We start from the raw sequence: 5,335 nt of genomic DNA on the forward strand, positions 1-5,335 counted from the left end.
TGCCGCCCCCTCGGCCAGTCTGAGGGAAATTGAAGACGGAGGCCACCTCCTCCGAGGTTTCAACGCCTCCTGGCAGGGGCCCATGTCCAGTGACTGGCCGATTTGGGCGTCCGAAGGCCCAGCCCCTGGCCCTGATTTGGGCCACGTCTGGGGCCACCGCCGTGGGGCTGGCTAGTTCTCTGTTGCGTCTGCGTCGCCGAGCAGCTTCTCCAGGCCCAGTCCTGCTGTGCTTGGTCACTCACAGGTGTTTTCCCAGGAGGCCCCTCCCCGGTCCCCCACATCCTCCTGCCTACAGCCCGGGCGGCTTGGACATCAGACGTTTATTCTCCCGCAGTTCTGCAGGCTGGGAGTCCGAGGTCAAGGCGCGGGCAGGGCTGGCCCTCCTCAGGCTGTGCGCGACAGTTCACTCCGTGTCTCTCTCCTAGGCCTGGCGTTGCTGCTGTCGCCGGCCTTTTGCGCTCGTAGAAGCGTCACTCTGACCTCGGCCTCTGTCTTCACAGGTCTCTCCCTGTGTGCGTGTCTGGCTCCAAATGTCCCCTTTTAATAAGGACACAGTCATGGTGGATGAGGGCCACCCTGGTGACCTCATTTTAACTTGACCACCTCTGTAAGGGTCCCGTCTCTAGGTAAGGTCACATGCCGAGGCCCCGGGCGGAGGGTTAGGACCCTGACATATCTTTCTGGCCTCAATCTCCAGCACGTTGCTTGATGATGCAGCCGTGTCTGCCTTGCCAGAGAACCCTGGAGGGGTCTGCCCTTTCCCCCCCCCACCCCCGCGCTGCCCATGGGACAATGACATGTTAAGTCACAGTGTTAGCTGCTGCTGGGGGAAGCGAGCCTGCCCCAGGGGACCCGCAGGACCTAAGAACGTGCCTCTGCACAAGGCAGGCAGCATGTGCGGGGCTGTGCCAGGTGCTGGGCGAGGCGGGGGGAGCAGAGTGTGACGCTGGGTACGGAGGAGTTTGTAGAAAAGGGGGGACACGCCCGGAAAACAGGATTTAGCTCCGGGCAGGGCCCTTGGCAGGGTGCTAACTTGTTCCTCGAAGGTGTCTGTGCCCAGTCCCTGCATCCTGTGACGGGCGCCCTTCCATGGAAGGACCTGGAGATGGGGACATGATCCCGGGTTATCCAGGTGGCCCCGCAGAGCACCAGAGAGACGGCAGTGTGGGAAGGACTTGACTGCCTTTGCTGGCTTTGAGGACGGAGCTGGGAGGCTGTGGACCAAGGGCTGTGGGGAGCCTCCAGAACCCCAGAAAGGCAAGGAAAGGCTTGAGTGGAAACGCTCCCTGAGGCTGCAACGCCTGCCAGAGGCCCGTGTTCTAAGGGCTCGGCTGCACTGGACCCTCCAGTTACCAGAGCAGCAGGGCCAGGCTGGGAAGGGGCCCAGCATTGCTGAGAAGCTCGGGGGGCCTCCGCTGTAGGCCCGGGATGGCAGTGGGGCTGACAGGGTCCCCAGGTAAGACAGACCAGGTGGCAGCACCCGCTTGTCAGAGGCAAGGTTGGCTCAGGTACATAACCGGCAGCAAAGTCACGGTGGGAGCTGGGCATCCCGACGGCCGAGAGCAAGGGAGGCGGATGCGCCCCTCAACGTCCGCGGGGGCCGACTATGTCGTAACTCTACACTCCAGACCATCGTAAAGGGTGACTAGGGGACGTTCCTGAGAGCAGCCCCTCCGCACATGAGATGCCATGACCCCCCGCCTGGTTTCCAGACCTGAGCTGGGTTTCAGCGCCAGCAGCCCCAGCTGGAGGATGGGCAGGGGGCAGAGGGGAGGACCGACCACGCCGAGACTCACGTTTGATGTGCTGCCCCGCCCTTCCCGGGGGGTCTCAGCCAGTTATTCAGGTAACCTCAGTGGTGAGGGAGGCAGCCCTACATCTCCGGGACAGGGTCTGAGCTGAGATTAATCTGCAGGGTTGGGGAGACACATTCGTCTTGGCCTTCTTGTTAGAGCAGAGGCCCAGCTAACAAGTGGTGTTTGGGGCTCACAATGAGATCTCACATGTGTAAAAGGTTGGAAATGGATAAACATTGTTGGGAGAATATACTCTTTGGTCCCTTGGAGGGAGAGGTAATTGAGAGCCTCTGGAAGTGACCCCCACTCCCCCCAAGACAAATCTCAGATCCTGGGAGGGACAACAGAGATGAGAACCACCTTGAAGACCTGAAGGATGCGGGCTGGGGTCCCCAGCTTCCCCATAGAAACCCCCCTGAATAAGCCGATGGGCTCTGGAGGATGACAGCGAACTTCCACAAATGAAACCACGTGGAAATCTGAACCCCAGCCCCGTCTGGATGCGGCGTCTCTGCCAGAGCAGCGTAAGGTGCCCCCCGGTACGGGGCCTCCGGCCACTGATCCGGTGAATATATTCCTCTCCATCCCCACCAGAGACGGTTCGCAGTCACGTGGGAGGAGCAGCGGTGTTCATCACAGTCTTGCCCAGGGCTGCGTTAACTCTTGTCTTCTGTCATCACGTAGCCGAAGGGCCTGAGCCGTCTGGGCGAACTGCACACTCTCGCGAGGCCTCTCCGTGGGAAGGAGCAGGCAGCGGCACGTGTGCCGGGGGCCTCGGGAGGACGCCCGAGCTGCGCAGGTCAGGCGCCCGCCGCATCCGTATCCTTCTAGGGTTCCAGTGCCTCCTGCACGCTGGAGCACCCCCTGTGAAGCGCAGGACAGAGCACCGCCTCCGGCACCACCACCACGGAGGAGGAGGGACAATGCTCAGCGGCCGCTCTGGGTCTGAAGCTCACGTGTCCCACGCTTGGGGCCCTGCTCTGACTCAGTTACTGAGTCACGTGGAAGACCACCACCTTTGATTGGGTCCCGGAGCAGGAAAGACCCTGTAGAAACTCTCAGCTGGACACAAGTGGCCCCTGTGCTTGGGCTGTACAAATGGGCAGGTCTCGTGCCTGTGGCCTTAGCGGTATTTATGGGGGGAGAAGATGCTATGTGGAGTTTATAAGCCCCGGTAGGCTCATCAGTGTAGACCCTAAGGCTCTGGAGCGAGGGCCCGCCGTCCACACGGGAGAACTGAACACCATTTATGCAACACCTCCTGACTTGCCACTGGCCCTGGTGGAGACAGAGGGCCTAACCGTGGGGCGTCAGCTACCACACAGCCAGGACTGACTAGCACGAGCTGGATTCTGTCTGACCCACTATATCACAAGGTCACGCCCACCCAGCGGCGGTCCACCGGAACGTGGAAACGGGTATATTTCAACCAGGAGCATCACGGTGAAAGTCACAGGTGAGAGGCACCGGCGGGACTCTGTTCCCAACTACCTGGGAACTCACAAGAGGGAGGTTTGTGGGACAAACTATAGCTCCGCCTCTGAGTCTGGCCCTGAAGGAGAGGTGAGGGGACACCTTCAGGTGAGCAGAGCTTTAGAGAAGTTCGGGATCTATGCATAACACATAGGGCTGGGCTGCTCAGGGTGTCGACTGCGGTGAATGCCGTGGTCAGGGGCTCACACCCGCTTCAGGACAGACGGACCTGCTAATGGACCACAACTGTGACTCTCTAGAAATTGCTCTCTGCCATGGGAAGCTGCCTCACCCAAGACAGTTCATCCCTGCCAGGGCCGCATCCCTTGACTCGGTCTCCATGGCTCAGCTTGGGACACATCTGCCAGCGCTCAGAGCTTCCTGTGGGATAGGCTGAGGCCTCCGTGACAGCTGCATCACAGGCCGACGTCCCCCTTCGCCCAGTTCTGCTCCCTTGCTTCTTCACGCCATGCGTTGCTGCATGTAGACTTCAGAGTCTCAGAGTCTGTCTCCCAGGGAACTGACCTAAGATGCTAGTTTAGAGAACAGCTACTGAATTTTGTATGTTTATCTTACAAAATTCTCTTGTAAATTCTAGTAATTTTTAAAATAGAGTATCTTGAGTGTTCTGGGTATATAATCATATTATCCTCCAATAAATATAATTTTGCCTCTTTGTTTCCATAGATTTACTGCTTATTTTATTCTCTTGACTTGTCTCCTTAGGTAGAATTGCCAAACAAATCGTCACAATAGTTGTGACAATGAGAATTCCCATCTTGTTTCTGATTTGAGTGGGTGCAGAGTTTCAATGTTTATAGGCAGTTTTAAAAAATCATATTCAGGTACATTTCTTCTTGTTTTACATAGACTTGAAAAAAAAGAATGGATATTTAATTGTGTGAATGACTTTTAGGTATCTCTTGACAAAAAACTTTGTGGTTTTCTCCTTTTTTGTTGGTGTAATGAACTATTGATAAATTTCCTAAAGCTAAGCTGTTCTTACATTTTTAATAAATTCTGCTTGTTCATATTTTCCTGTTTTCTTAATACATTGGGTTGTATTCAATACACCAATATTTTCTTTGAAAAATTTTACATCAATATTTGTAAATGAAATTCCTTGTGACTTTCTTTCCTTCACTATTCGAATAGGATTTTAGCATTAGTGTAATGCTGACTTTTACAACATGAATTTTGGAGTTTTCAAGATTTTCTATAGATTGAAATTATTTTAAGGACAAGGGACTTCCATGACTTTTGAAGGGTAAGTAGAACTCACCTCTAAAACTGCTGGTGTCTTGTGCCTTTTAAAACAGTAGCTATTTAGGGGGGCGGAGTCAGGATGGCTGTGTGGGCAGACGCAGAGTTAGCGTCTCCCCACCGCTAGGGCGCCTGCCGGCAGCTGCTGGAGGACTCTGACCCCCAAGGAGACGGGAGGAACCCCAGAGTGAACCGGTAGGACGGACGTAGGGGGACCAAGGCGGGAGGAGAAGTGGAGGCCAGACAGGCTCTGCGCCCCTGAGGTGGGAGAGATCAGGAGAGGCAGGCGGGAGGGGCTCTCCGGGAAGAGGAAGACGGGAGAGGAGTGGAGGGCGATCGCCTGGCCCACTCGGCCGGGGAGCCTGCTGGGCTCCCAGGTGAGCTCCCCTGCCCTCCACAGCCCCTTCCAGGCCGCGTGGGTCCTGGGGGCACAGGAGGGAGGCCGGGGGATCAGGAGAGGCAGGCGGGAGGGGCCATCCAGGGGGAGCAGGACAGGAGAGGAGGGCGACTGCCCCGCCCACTCGGGCCCAGGAAGCCTGCTGGGCTCCCAGGCGAGGCCCCTGCCCTCTGAGACCAGGGGTGGGGTCGCACTGGGGCCCCTTCTGTTCCTTGAGCCTAAGCCCCACCTCCCACAGCCCCTAGGGCCTTTTCCAGCCCCGTGGGTCCTGAGCATTGGCCCCTCCCACTGCCCAAACCTCGCCCCTGCTTAGGCCCCGCCCTCCACAGCCAAGGCCTTCCCCCCCAGCTCTTTTTTTTTTGTCTTTTCCCTCCTCCTCTTGTTTACTATTGTGGTACTGATGTAC

Source organism: Tursiops truncatus, chromosome 2 (assembly GCF_011762595.2).
Source record: "Tursiops truncatus isolate mTurTru1 chromosome 2, mTurTru1.mat.Y, whole genome shotgun sequence".
Classification (NCBI taxonomy): Eukaryota; Metazoa; Chordata; class Mammalia; order Artiodactyla; family Delphinidae; genus Tursiops; species Tursiops truncatus.